The 15915-nt window shown below is 43.4% G+C and overlaps 1 protein-coding gene and 1 pseudogene across 3 annotated transcripts in view; both read right to left on the reverse strand.

Moving 5' to 3' along the window:
- The window catches only part of ICE1 (interactor of little elongation complex ELL subunit 1), a 352896-nt gene that overhangs the window by 326978 nt on the left and 10003 nt on the right, over window positions 1-15915 (reverse strand). The window lies entirely within an intron of this gene.
- LOC115460081 lies at window positions 121-1323 on the reverse strand (annotated as a pseudogene).

Consider the following 15915-nt stretch of genomic DNA (forward strand, 5'->3'; position numbering starts at 1 on the left):
AAAGACAAACAAAAACAAAATAATTTTTTAAGTATACAATAAATGAACTCATAAACTGAATATTAAACATTTTTGGGAAGAGGTGGGAGCCATTTCCCCCTGCTCTATTAGGTTTCCAGCTCAGTCAGAAGCAAAGCTGAGATCTGGTGCCATAAGAATTCATTTGGGAAGACCAAGAGATTTCTGCCCAACTACTTATCAGAAGAAAAAAGCAACACTGGGCCTTCAGAACTAGGACAACAGGAGTACTTTATTAATCAATGACCCGACACGGGCCGTGTTTCGGCGCCAACAAAGGCGCCTGCTTCAGGGGTCAATGTGCTGATGTAATGACGTGCAGATGACAAAACACGATTGTCATTTTCATTTCTTTCTTTCAGACCACTAGCTTTTAACCTTGAAAGAATGAATTCTTCTTTTTCCTTATGGAATGTTATATTTTGATTGACCCAAAACTTTTGGTTCCAATCTTGAGTTTCTTGTCTTAGTGTCCTTAGTTTTTGTTCCAAAGGTGATTCAGGTTCACCAATATAAAATTTAACTGGACGTAGGTTTGAGTACTTATCTGGGGGACCAATCCAATCACAGGACGAATGCGCCGGAGGACAGAAATCTAAAGTACACGTCAAGAAAGGTCCGTTTGCGGCTCCCAGTAATATGCTAGGCTAGGGCCGAGGTACCAATCATTACCTGCCCTGCCGCAGGTAATGATTGGTACCTCGGCCCTAGCCTAGCATATACTGGGAGCCGCAAACGGACCTTTCTTGACGTGGCTTTTGGTAGAACTGTGCGGCAGGGCAGGTGGCAGCCTGGGGGTCTCAAGAACAGCCACTTTTTTTTTTTAAGGGAATGCTGGCCACCATATTTCTCAAATTTTGAGCCCGATCAGGCCACTGAGGTCACAGAGGATAAAGGAAGCTTTAGATATTGGAGCCAGCAGTCCCTTCAACCATTCCTGTAATTCGAGGAGTCCATTTTCAGTAAAACTTCTCACACAATGGCTACAAGCAGGAACATGCAACGCCTGAGAAATCGCTCACAAGATTTAGTTTAGGGATTTAAATGAGCCATAAGCTGACATGCATCCCATAGCTAAATTACAAAAAAATGGCCACTAAATCACAAATTATTTTCCAGTTTTTTATATGCATGCATTCTGTGATTCTGAAACAGCAACCACCTGACATCTAAAAGCATGAAATATAAGGGCTACAACTTCTGATCATCTTTCTCCTTATACCAGAGGTGGGAACCTCATACCTGGAAGGCCAAATCCCATTTCAGAATATCTGATAAGGCCGCATGTTTTATTGCAGGTTGCATAAGCGTATATATTCAGCATATATCCACAAAATTATGCATATATATTTAGCCCCTTTCAGCTACCCGAACAAATCAGGTGATGAAAACAAGACCTCGGTGGGTGCTAGGGACCCCCAACCCCACAACTTTAGTAAACGCTATACATGTGCTTCAACCCACAACCTACAAACAATTTGTACTTTACTGTCTATTCTGTTTCACTGCAGTCCTCTTTGCCTCTGGTCAATCAGCGTCAATCATTTTATGAGTTTATCTTGTTGGGCAGCGTCTTTTTCTGCCGTCATCTACTATGTTATGTTACTATTTTCTATCAATGACTTTTTCACCTCTGCTGCAGTCTGAAATGTCTGCCACTTGTCTTGTACAGATACTTTTAACTGTGCTGGGAATTGTAACTCAAAACGAATTTTCTTCTGCACAAGAGCTGAGCAAAGGGAGTGGTATTGCCTGTGTTTTTCTTGTACTAGTACTGAGAAATCTTGAAAAATCTAAATATTTCTCCCATTATACTTTAGTGAGTCTCTTTTCATTTTAAAACCTTGCAGGATTTCCACCTTGTGCCTGTAGTTTAAGATTTTTGCGACTACAACCCAAGGCCTATTCCGGTCTTTCATTTTACGGCCCACACGATGAACTCTTTCGATCACCAGAGGACCCATAGAGGCATATTTTCAAAGCACTTAGCCTTCCAAAGTTCCATAGGTTTCTATGGAACTTTGGAAGGCTAAGTGCTTTGAAAATATGCCTCATAGTGTCTGTTAGGGCCAGTTCTTTGGCCAGCCAATTTTCAAGCCAAGAGTCCAAGATCGCTCAGGGAGCAATTCATCCAGCCCCTCAATCCGAATGTTATTTCTGCGAGTGCGATTCTCGAACTCGTCCAGCAGATTCCTTTGTTCCTTTACTTGCCATTGCAAAGACGCAATATCCGGGCCGTATCCGCGGGAGTCATCCTCTACCGCGGATACTCTGGCTTCTAGGTCTCCGTCGCGGTTGCCCAGCACATCTATGATGTATGGAATGTTTCCAGCTTACGGTCCAACTCAATCCATTTCGGCTCCCAGGCCTTTTCTATCGCCAGTGTTAGTTGTGACAATTGCATGTCTGTGAAAGCTCCTGTTGGCGCGGATGTTTCCTCCACAATCTTGGCACCACCACTACTCGCTTTGCTTTTCTCTCTTTTCGAGGACTTTTGCACTATTCCAGTGGGTGAGTTGTTAAGGTATTTTTCCATGCAATAGAATAGATCAAGGGGTCCCCCCTTATGCTTTGAATTTTTAACTTTGTGGGGTCAAGGGTCCCAGAGCCTCAGCAGTTTGCTGCTTCTCAGCTCATGACGTCACCGGAACTATGCATATATATTTAGAAAGATGACTATTAAAGAATAGAAAACATACTTTCATAACTGAAAATTCATGAAAGGAAAATTTTAAAAGCTTTGAAGGGAAGAGAATAAGTCCCTAAAGGGCCCTTTTACTGAAGTGTGAAAGATCTTGCATTTATTGCATGTTTAACGCTAAAATGAACATGTAGTAACGTGTGCAAACCTTTGCTGTAAATGGAGGGGGCATTTCCAGTATTTGCCTGCATTTGTCACACAGGGCAAACACTTACATGAAGGTGCAGAGAGGGTGGGCGCCACCATGCTACTTGCCCCTGCATGTAATTTGATGCGGGACAACAGGAAGTAAATATAGCAGTCTGGTGCAGCAGTGTTCTCTCCTTCTGAATCCCTCTCCCTGACCTCTCCATCATACTGTCCACGTGAATTAGATGGATTGGGGGGGGGACGGACAGGTTCTAATAGAATTGTCCCCTAACAACTCAGGCCCCCCAGAAAAAAAATCCCACTCCAGTATATCCTTCCCCACCACCAGGACTCAACATGGGGTCATCACTGGTGGCCAGTGGGAGATCACTTACATGGAAGGATGACACCTAGCAGTGGTACCGCAAGACTACACTGCCAGGGGTCACTGGCACCATTTTAGATTCTGGCATATACCCAGACAGTGAAGGAGGATTGCTTCTGCCTGTGAGACCCCTGCCCACCAATGACAACTTGGGAATATGCTGTTGGAGGGGTCCAGGGGACTACTTTTTATTTGGATCAGGGATCCAAGGGTCTTGAAAAGCTACCAATTTGGCTGGATTCTCAGTAACCGTGACAGCTAGCACCCATGTCATGCTCAGATCTGATCCACTCCCATGTTAGGTAGCAAATTTCTGCGTTAAAAAAGGTAGCAAAAGTTTTACTACAGTGACTACCTTTTTAACACTGAAGACAGCAGCACAAGTCTGCGCTATTGTCTGCTGCATGGTAAACCCTGTGTTAGCTTAGTAAAACAGCCTCTAAATTACTTTAAATAAAGAAAAGACTCTGCATCTGCACAGTGAGCTACAATTAAGACCAAACTAAAAAGTACATGTCTGACTGAACATACTAGCACATAACAAGATATACATTAAATACAATTTAAAAAACAAATCTAAGGAAAAATATATATGCTATTTATAATATGTAACAAGAAACAACCAATAACTGCAAGTTGCTCTTAGATACTTAAGTACGTATTATTTTTTTGTTACATTTGTACCCCGCGCTTTCCCACTCATGGCAGGCTCAATGCGGCTTACATGGGGCAATGGAGGGTTAAGTGACTTGCCCAGAGTCACAAGGAGCTGCCTGTGCCTGAAGTAGGAATTGAACTCAGTTCCCCAGGACCAAAGTCCACCACCCTAAGCACTAGGCCACTCCTCCACTCCACTTTAATAAGAGAAATGAAAAATATCCAAAGAAATATAGTTGGTATAATTGCAGTAATTCAGATACTGAATACATGTGTAGTAAAACAAATGTTGCAGTTTTTAAAAGTCTTTTCCTTCCTCACCTAACCCACGCCTCAGCTCATCTCCCTTTCCTCTGGTACAGCACCAGCAGATTTAAAAACAGTATCAAGTGCCACGGAGACTCTTGTGCTCCTGTGCTACTAAAGATCTTGCCACCCTCTAACATCACTTCCTATTGCAGTATGGAGCAAGACAGCATGTCCTTCAGTGGCACAGGAGTACAAAGGCTCCAGTGCTCAATAACTTGTGTTGTGAATATGTCAAAGAAAAGAAAACGGCACCCAAAAGATTGTACCATTTTATACTTTATCAGGCCTTACTAGAAGCCATGGAACATCACAGGTTACCCAGAAGGAAAAAAAGAAAAAAAAAAAAAAGAAGGTCACGTCTCTGTACATGATCTCTTCAGAGATCTCATCTGGAGTACTGTGTATAATTCTTGAGGCGGCACCTTCAAAAAGATAAAGATGGCATTGGTCCAGCAGATGGCAACTAAAGTGGTCAGTGGTCTTCATAATAGTGTATGGGGGACAGACAAAAATATCAATATGCATTCTTTGGAAGAGGGGGAAGATATGATAGAGACCACGATGCACAAAGCTTACCGAGCTTTCAATGTTATTTAGTGAGTAACGCACAAAGGAGTTTCCCGAGGCTATAACGTGTGCCATTAGCAGCTACCAAGAACCCTATACAAATGCATTACAATGAGCTCATTAGTATGAGCCTATGTTTCCCTCCTCTCCAATAGCTCCAGAGTTAGATTTTACAGCAGCTCTGGAGCTACTGGCGAGGAGGGAAACACAGGCAGCTGCAAAGGCTGCCTGCTTGTGTTCTCTACCTTCCCCCTGCACCAAAAATCCCTGGTAGTCCAGTGGACCCCCCTCCCAACCCCCAAGATCATCACTGACCTCACTGACCCCATGGCCCCCCAACCCAACCCAGTGGGCCCCCTGCCTAGCCAGACCCCCTGGTGGTCTAGTGGGATTAAGAACATAAGAACCGCTAGCATGCTGGCGTGCGCAGATGATACATCAAATGCGGCTGGATAGATGCCGTGTGAAATCACTGGACAGCACAGAAGGAGAGAGGTTCCGCATGGCATGGGAGCCATTGTGGCTAACCATGCCCTCGAGAGCACGAAGCTTTATTTTGAACATTTAACAAAGTTCACAAGTGGGTAGTGGGAAGGTAGGGGGGGGGGGGTGGGAGTGATCTTTCCAGTTTGGGCAGTTGTTGGGGTGAATTCTTTGCATAACTTATTGCAATATTGCTGTATCTGCGTGAAAGCTTTTGCTTATACTGGTGTCTGTTTTTTTTTTTGATGCAACTGTCTCCAATAAAATGACTTAACATGTTGGAAATGGGGTTGGGGAGAAAATGTGAAATCTTGATGATGATCTAGCTGTATGATTTAAATTCCGATGTATAACCATGGTTAGTTCTTTAATTGTTAGGGGAGACATGTAGTGGTTTGTTTAGCTTGTTGATCATCAATAAAAACTATTGAAACATAAGAACCATCATACTGGATCAGATCAATGGTCCACCTAGCCCAGTATCCTGCTTCCAACAGTGGCCAATCCAGGTTCCAAGTACCTGGCAGAAACCCAATTAGTAGCAACATTCCATGCTACCAATCCTAGGGCAAGCAGTGGTCACTGTGGACAATTAGAAATGCAGCGGTCGTTTTCTGGTTTCTAAGCTATTAATCCCCATGATGGACTGAGAGTGAGTGCGAGCATGTGAGACACAGTGAGTGAGACAGACTGAGTGAGAGATTGAAAGACGGGTAGTGTGAAAGTGAGGATTACACTGCAAGCATAGGCGGTCGGTGGCCCAACTGTTTGGGGAGGCTAAAGGGGGCGGGGTTAGGGGTGGGGCCATGGGCAGAGCTTACATCCATAATTGTCTGACAACACAGAAAAAAAATAAGTAAAAATAAAATAGTCACAATTAATACCTTTTATTACATTTAGATATTAGATATGTATCATATGTCAAAGAATAAAGTGGTTGCTCAAAGCATATTCTAAGCACAATCGCTCAACTGCAAAACACTATGCACAACTTTGTGCAAAAACACACTCAGAACCTTACTGTACCCTAAATATTACACTGGGCAGACTCTAATACACCAATATACCACCCATACAGAAAATGCAGACCGTCAAAAATATGAAACAAGGGATCATAATATCACAATTCTCATGTAGAGCCACAAAACACCCTTTTAGGCATTCACAATGAGCTCCTTTTATTAACGACCATATGTAGATCTTCAAGAGCTAGTGTGTCATGATTTAGGCTCTACACCCTTTCTGATGTTTTGGTGCCACCTCAGTAAGGCCAACACACAATCTCTCTACTGCAAAACACTATATACAAATTTGTGCAAAAACACAACTCATAACCTTACCAAACCATAACAGCACTAATTCCAAGGACAGGACGAGCTATAACCTTATGCGTGGAAAGGCAGCACTATAATTACACCGGACTCTAAAACCAGTACACAACCAAGTGAAACAAAAACAAAACAAAGAAGGCTGCAAATACTACATCTTGATCACACATGAAAAACACAACAGATATGAAGGCAAAATACTGAATTCATCCTCTGCTGCCTCCCCTCTTCTCGCCTCCCTTTACTCCTACCCTCTCTTCTCCCAACCTACCTCTCCCTTTCCACCTCTCCCCTTCCTCATCTCTCCTCCAGTCTGCCTCTCTCCTTCCTCATTTTTCCTCCAGCCTGCCTCTCCCCTTCCTCATCCTTTTTTTCTCTACCTGTCTCCCTTCTGCCTTCCTATCCCAACCTGCGTCTCCCCTAACTCTTCCAGCCTCTCTCCCAGCCTGCCTCTCCCCTTCCTTTCTGTCCTCCTCCAGCCTGCCTTCCTCCCTCTTCCTCATCCTATCTGAGCCTTGAGGACAAATATCATTCTGAGGGGCCACTGTAATTACTAATCTGCTATCAGCAATCCCTTATATCGGTAACTCATTAGTCCAATGAATCTGAGGTGGATTATCAGTAGATAATGCCACCCTAACCCGATTTTTTGCTTTTCGCTTCATCCTTCCATTCTTAATTGCAGGTATAAGTATCATACATTTAATCTTCTTACATGAAACAGGATCAAACAACCCGTCTTCTACGCCCTCCCTTTTCATCCCTACTCCCTACCCCTTCTCAGTTTTCCCCTCCCCGCCCCCTTCAAGCATTTTACGTCATACATCCTTCCTTTGTGCCCCACCTACTTCTGGACGTGGTATCGCCTTGTCCCTTTCTGATTGGCTGGTTTCTGTGGGCCATCGCTTCTGATTGGTTGTAGTGCGCTGATAAGGAAATAGGTGTGCACGCGTGGGAACTGGAAACAAGTTTGACAGAGGCGGTAACTTGGGTTCCTTCCATTCCTTCCCGCGGGACTCGTGGATGGGTGACACGCATGTCGGACCTCGGGGCCCCGTTCCCGCCTGCCTCCGGTGACGGTCTCTGCGCTGTAGTTCCGGGCATTGGCCAGAGCGTGTAACAGCCCCAGGCACAGTTCCACTCCTGGATACCCGGGATTCGCCAAGTTGCTGCTTTTTCTTTGTGTTGATGCTGTGGTGCGTGCATCGTGCTCTGGATACCTTGTGGAGGCAGCGGAGGCTTATCAGGTCGGCGCGGCTGGGGAGGCTTAGCCTCCCCAAGCCTCTTATACCAGGCGCCTATGAGCGCAAGAGAGGATGAGTCAGTGAGAGAAGGAGAGGGAGTGCGAGAAGAGAGGATGAGTGAGAAAGAAGGAGAGGGAGTGAGACAGAGAGAGTGTAAGTGAGAATGTGAGGGAGACAGTGAGAGCGAGAGTGCGAGTGAGTGTGAGAGAGACAGTAAGAGACTGAGTCAGAGTGAGATGAATGAGAATGTGGGAGCAAGTAAGCCTGAGTGTCAATTTTTTTTTAAACTATGTTTATTAAAACAGCAAGCAGTGCAAAACGTACAACACAAGCGAGAAGTAGGTACATTTGGTTTCTTCAACGCACCCACCCTATTCCACATCCATATCCACCTCTCCCCCCTCCAGAAGGAAAAACCCCCAGGCCAAAGTGGAAAAAGGAGACCGGGGTAAACCCCACCCCTCATGACACTCCAAGTTGTCTCCATCTTTGAAACTGTTTCCACTTTAGTTCAAAACTACGCAAATCATTATACTTAAGTGCTGTCATCCTATACAAATCATACCAGGTATTCAGTTTCTCCCCCACTAGTCTCCAATCAGGCATGACAGGTTTCCACCAAGTCAACGCCATGGCCAATCATACAACAGTCAACAACAAATGACAGAAAGCAGACTCACTCTTGTCCATGGCCACAGAATACTGATGAAGTAGTGCAGTCTCCCAGAAGATGAAACTCTCCATCCCAAAATCTGAGATAGCATAGTAAAGACAGATGCCCAGAACAGCTGCACTAGAGGACAAGTCCACCACATATACAAAAGTGTCCCCTCCCCTCCAACACCGCTTATCCCCCCACCACCGCCAACTTAGCCAGCAAAACTGGGGTATAGTGCCATCGCAACAGAACCTTATAGCTGTTTTCCACAATAAGAGTGGCCAGACCCAGGGAATTAACTGTCCGCCATATGCTTCCAGTCCTCAACAATCTCCTCCCAAGGTCTTTCTCTCATGCCCACATATAGGCCAAAGGTTCACCCCTCTGCACATTTAGACGCTTAAGGATGCTATGCTATGCTATATGTCATTTCTTTCTTTAGAACCAGCCCCGTCAATTGTTCAAAAGCAGTTTCACCTTGCGAAAGCTCCCAAAGTTGACCTGAGCTCTGAATGTAATGTCTGACCTGTAAATAGGGGAACAGATCACAGGAACACAACACATATTTATCCCCGAGTTCCACAAATGAACGAACCCCACTGCATGTCCCAGCTAAATCAAACAATTGATCCACATATCCTTAATGCATTTGCCTTGGATCCCAGGGAGGCTTATATCTCAGGGTGGGAATCTCTTATGTTAACACCACTATGAGATTGAGGCAGGCTGCACCACACTCTCATAGTTCCCTTTGTCTTTCTTTTCTACCCAGTTATTCAATGTTGAATGAAAAAAAATGCTCAAGAAGACAATGCAATTCAATTTCTAAAATGGAGGAAAAGACCTCAGAAACTGTCTGCAGACTTTTATCTATTGTAAGAAACTATAGTCTCAACAGACAAAAATAATCATTGGTCAAAAACCTCCATATCCTACCTAATAACATAAGCACATTAGCACCGCCATACTGGGAAAAGACCAAGGGTCCATCAAGCCTAGCATCCTGTCTCCGACAGCGGCCAATCCAGGCTTCAAGGACCAGGCAACCCCCCCCCCCCCCCACACACACACAAATTTTAATAATGTTCAATGGACTTTTCCCTCAGGAATCTGTCCAAACCCCCTTTAAATTCCGTAAGGCCAGCTGCTGTCACTACATTCTCCGGCAACGAGTTCCAGAGTCTAACTACTTTTTTCTCTAAAGCATATGCAGTGTCCAGCATTCAATCTCACTTATCTTAATTTATTTCTTCAAGCATTCATCTTGATAAATCCCAACGGGCTTCCCGTTTCACTATGGGGCTTCGTCAGAGGAATTAGCGTATATTATGCTGAACTATTTTTTTCAGTCGCTCAAGCTACTTCTCTTTGTAAAGGAAACAATGCAGGCAATCTGTGAGGAAGAAGATAGGGGGAGGCAGAAATCAAGAGGGTTACAGGGTGGGGTAGGGTGGTGTACCCCACCCCCCTCCCAAAGCTGGCAGAGATCAGGCAGTCACCCTCAGCTCCACTAAACCAGCCAAGCTAGAACAGGAGCAACAGGATTGCAGGAGCCTGTGGAATAGACCAGGAGCCTGCTAGTGTACAGATTTGTACTGAGCCTAATAGGACATAAGGATCCCTGGCCAATCAGTATTCTATCTCCATCTGCTGGTAGACAGACAAAACCCGCAGGTTTCTGGATTCATTTGCTGCTCATGCTAAGGAACTGATTATCTCTGAAACGTACACTCTTCTGCAACGGACACATCCCCTCAGGTATATAGTATAACATTTTTATTTTAGCGCATGGGTAGCACCATAGGCAAGACTACAGTAGAACATCTCAGCACAGCCTGCATTTGGCCATGTTAAACTTCAGCAATCATGTTAGAGTTGTATTCAGACACCCTATGATGTACTTTCATTGTTATTCTACTACTAATTTCTATAGCACAACATGCAGGTCTTTTTCTGCCGTCATTTACTATGTTATGTTAGATGTACACAGTGCTGTACACATTATATGCAGGTATTTCTCTGACCCTAGATGGATCACAATCTAAGATTTTGTACATGGGGCAATGGAGAGATGAGTGACTTGCTCGAAGTCACAAGGAGCTGCAGTAGAAATCGAACCTAGGTCGCCAGGATCAAGGTCCACTGTACAAACCAACCCTAGTATACAGAAATATTTGCATTATCCTCCACAAATAAAAATAATTTGTTCTTGTGGGAAGGGAGAGGAAAGGTTGCATTTGTTGTTTTGGAAAAGGGGAGCATGTAGGGGGGCCTTGTTCTCAGTCCTCACTAAACAGCTGCTGTATGAAGATGCATCTGCCGCCCAGTGGCACAACCACATCAAACAACAGGCTGTAACTGCCAAAGACATCTGTTTGTTCAACTCCCAAATCAAATCATATAAGGAATCTGCCAAAATATGCCAGCCCCGTCTCCACAACTGGCAATTCAGGAGGAGATTGACTGTCTGTCTTCTGGAAGGGATCTGAAATCTGTTACGCCCGTCTAAGATACACCATAGCAGCATATGAGCGAGAGAGCAAAAGAGAGTGAGTGTCTGAATTGTCAGAGGAAGGCTGCGCTGACTCCACCAGCTGAGGCTGAGTTTGCCTGGAGGGTCCAAGAAAGATAGTAACATAGTAACATAGTAAATGACGGCAGAAAAAGACCTGCATGGTCCATCCAGTCTGCCCAACAAGATAAACTCATATGTGCTACTTTTTGTGTATACCCTACTTTGGTTTGTACCTGTCCTCTTCAGGGCACAGACCGTATAAGTCTGCCCAGCACTATCCCCGCATTCCAACCACCAGCCCCGCCTCCCACCACCGGCTCTGGCACAGACCGTATAAGTCTGCCCAGCACTATCCCCGCCTCCCGCCACCGGCTCTGCCACCCAATCTCAGCCAAGCTCCTTAGGATCCATTCCTTCTGAACGGGATTCCTTTATGTTCATCCCACGCGTGTTTGAATTCTGTTACCGTTTTCATTTCCACCACCTCCCGCGGGAGGGCATTCCAAGCATCCACTACTCTCTCCGTGAAAAAATACTTCCTAACATTTTTCTTGAGTCTGCCCCCCTTCAATCTCATTTCATGTCCTCTCGTTCTACCGCCTTCGTACCTCCAGAAAAGGATCCAAGAAAGATGGAGACCAAAGCTGAGAAGGAATCACTGAAGTGGTCTGATGTGGAATCTGGCTCATGGAAGAACGTCCAAGATAGAGGCCATTGTGCCCAGAACATATTCCCAGACCCCATGACCTAGTAGAGAAAGTAGAACCTGACTTGTGTGTGAATCTTTTGCGGATAAGCAACAGTAAGAAACGTCTTCACTAAGCTATGTCAAATATCACTCACAGATACACCAAGATTTGTGTTGGAAACAACTGACTCTTGGTGAAACTGAGTACCAATCCTAAGGAGCGCAGAAAAGTAGCTATCTTGCAGACTCTCTTGATAGGAAGAGTCACAATCAGCCAATCGTGAGGTATAGACGAACCTGCAATCCATCCTTGTGAAGAAAGGCTGCCACTACCACCATGACCTTGAAAAAATGTCCTTGGTGATGTGGAAAGGCTGAATGGCATAGTCATATTGATAATGTTCTCCAATGATTGCAAATCACAAATCTTCTGTTAGTTCACAAAATCATTCACGGTGAAGCCCCTGCATACATGTCCGACTTGGTAGACCTGCCACCCAGAAACGCCAAAAAATCATCCAGAACTTTCCTCAACCTTCACTTCCCTAAGTGCAAAGGCATAAAGTATAAAGTACTACATACATCAACCTTCTCCTACATGAGCACGCAACTCTGGAACGCACTGCCACGCGGCCTGAGAGCGGTCTATGAGTTGACCGACTTCCGCAAACGACTGAAGACCTATCTCTTTGAAAAAACATACTGCAAGGACCAAAACATATAAATCCCATATACACCATAACAATGCCTCAAGACATTACCTCACGTACTCCATTTCCCCGTACTCTCTCCCATTCAATAATCTACCCACAGATAAAAACTGTTATACCCCATCGCTCTCTTGCTATTATTCGATCACCCTAGTAATCCCACAACGTCATATCCTATAGTTTCTACGCCCCAAAGATGATTGACCTGACTGTCTTCCTTAACTGTTCACAATGTAAACCATTATCGTAATGTAACAAACTGTATTTCCATCATTTACAATGTAATGTAAGCCACACTGAGCCCGCAAATAGGTGGGAAAATGTGGGATACAAATGCAACTAAATAAATAAAATAAATAAATAAATAAAGGGGAATATGAAAGAACGCTTCCATGAGATCCAGGGATATTAGAAACTCTGCAAATATAATCCAACTGGACAGAAAGCAGTGTGCTAGAGCAAACAGAGTAACCTAATACCAAAGAAACTGCTCTAACAAAAAAACTGGTTGGTGTTTATTTGAAAAAATGGAGAAAAAAGCCCTCAGAAACCGTAGGCCAATCGCCTGAAGGTTTTGAGTGTGGTTAGAGATGATCTTACATCGGCTTATAACACACACTACAGTTCGATCATTGGGCCAAAAAACTCCATTTAAAGAGGGCTCAAAAGAATTGTTAATCGCCTCAAACAGTGAATTTCTTTCAATAAGTTTTAAGTTTTGAATCATGTAATGCTTTTTCAAAAGAATGTCTCAACCGCATGTCAGAAAAAATAACACTTAGCTTTTAAATGTGTTGAGACCAGGCACTCATCGCTGTCCGTTCTACGGGGACCCGTTTCACCTGGAAACGTGGCTTCTTCAGGAACGGAGTGCTTAGAAATATGCTGAAAATCTAAAGTGAACAAAAATCATACCGTGAAAGAAAATAATATAATAGTTGTGCACCTAAAATTCACACCACGGTCAAACTTACTGATCAACGGACTTCTACAATGCTTCAAAATGGCGCCTTGGCGTCCGCCTACAGTCAGCTGACTAAAATACTGACGTGCGTGTTACGTCCCAGATGTTAATAGAAATTGTACCAATCAATGGCGTTATTCAGCCCATTCGGTTCTAGAGTATTAAATTCAAAAATCCACCTCGCTTCCCTTCTTAATAAAGTAAGCTTACGATTACCTCCTCGATGATGTGCAACCACCTGATCTAGTACTGAGCATCGTAAATCTTCAAATTTATGTTTTAGAGAAATACAGTGTTCAACAATTGGTTCCTTGACAGCTGATCTACGTAGATTGGATCTGTGTTCCATGATTCTCACTTTTAGTGGTCTAGTTGTCATGCCAATGTAGATCTTATTACAGGGGCAACGTAAAGAATATATGACGTGGTCAGATGAACAATTTGTGAATTGTAATAACTTGTGGATCTTATTGGTTTTGGGATTCACAAATTGTTTAATTTGTTCAGTGATCTGGCATATCTGACAGTGTCCGCATCTATAATGTCCTAAGACTTGTTTTTTATTAGCAATAGAAAGACTTGCGTCCGCTGGGCTGATAATCTCTTTGATGTTGTTCGTCCTGGCAAACGCAATGCGTAAATTCATATTTTCAAATGCAGGCATTGATCTCATGATGTCCCATCTGTTTTTAATCAAATTTGCAAGGTGCGGACTATGTTCAGTGTATCGCATGACCATGGTGAAGTTGTTCTCATCTGTTTGATGTTTTGATGTACTTCTCAGAAGAAGGTCCCTGTCATTGCACTTGGCCCTACGGTATGCCTTCTTGAGGACAGACTTGGAATAACCTCTCTTCAATAAATTAGACATTAATTCTTCCGCCTGGATTTTGAACATAGTTGAATCTGAACAAATACGTCTTAACCTTAGCATTTGGGAAAACGGGAGGCTGTTTTTGAGATGTTTCGGATGACAACTTGAATTGTGGAGAAATGTGTTTCGATCCGTACTTTTCTTGAATACTTTGGTGATGAATTTATTAGAAACAATATTGATCTCCACATCTAAATAATGAATGCAGTCATATGAATGCTGTTCAGTAAATTGTATGTCCTGATGGCAGCTGTTGAGCCAATGCATGAACCGCTGGAGGTCCGACTCCGAACCACCCCAAAGCATGAAAATATCGTCTATGTACCTCCACCAGTGTAAAATAACGCGATGAAATGGGGAACAAGCAACCCATGTTGATTCAAAATTGGACATGTAGAGATTGGCTATTGATGGAGCAAAGGTTGCCCCCATCGCTACCCCACTGGTTTGAAGGTACATCTTATCAAGAAACAGAAAGTAGTTTTCCTTCATCGCTATCCCTGTCAATGTTAGTAAAAATTCGGTGGGTATAGCAAATTTGATTAAAAACAGATGGGACATCATGAGATCAATGCCTGCATTTGAAAATATGAATTTACGCATTGCGTTTGCCAGGACGAACAACATCAAAGAGATTATCAGCCCAGCGGACGCAAGTCTTTCTATTGCTAATAAAAAACAAGTCTTAGGACATTATAGATGCGGACACTGTCAGATATGCCAGATCACTGAACAAATTAAACAATTTGTGAATCCCAAAACCAATAAGATCCACAAGTTATTACAATTCACAAATTGTTCATCTGACCACGTCATATATTCTTTACGTTGCCCCTGTAATAAGATCTACATTGGCATGACAACTAGACCACTAAAAGTGAGAATCATGGAACACAGATCCAATCTACGTAGATCAGCTGTCAAGGAACCAATTGTTGAACACTGTATTTCTCTAAAACATAAATTTGAAGATTTACGATGCTCAGTACTAGATCAGGTGGTTGCACATCATCGAGGAGGTAATCGTAAGCTTACTTTATTAAGAAGGGAAGCGAGGTGGATTTTTGAATTTAATACTCTAGAACCGAATGGGCTGAATAACGCCATTGATTGGTACAATTTCTATTAACATCTGGGACGTAACACGCACGTCAGTATTTTAGTCAGCTGACTGTAGGCGGACGCCAAGGCGCCATTTTGAAGCATTGTAGAAGTCCGTTGATCAGTAAGTTTGACCGTGGTGTGAATTTTAGGTGCACAACTATTATATTATTTTCTTTCACGGTATGATTTTTGTTCACTTTAGATTTTCAGCATATTTCTAAGCACTCCGTTCCTGAAGAAGCCACGTTTCCAGGTGAAACGGGTCCCCGTAGAACGGACAGCGATGAGTGCCTGGTCTCAACACATTTAAAAGCTAAGTGTTATTTTTTCTGACATGCGGTTGAGACATTCTTTTGAAAAAGCATTACATGATTCAAAACTTAAAACTTATTGAAAGAAATTCACTGTTTGAGGCGATTAACAATTCTTTTGAGCCCTCTTTAAATGGAGTTTTTTGGCCCAATGATCGAACTGTAGTGTGTGTTATAAGCCGATGTAAGATCATCTCTAACCACACTCAAAACCTTCAGGCGATTGGCCTACAGTTTCTGAGGGCTTTTTTCTCCATTTTTTCAAATAAA

The sequence above is a fragment of the Microcaecilia unicolor genome, chromosome 1 (assembly GCF_901765095.1).
Source record: "Microcaecilia unicolor chromosome 1, aMicUni1.1, whole genome shotgun sequence".
NCBI lineage: Eukaryota > Metazoa > Chordata > Amphibia > Gymnophiona > Siphonopidae > Microcaecilia > Microcaecilia unicolor.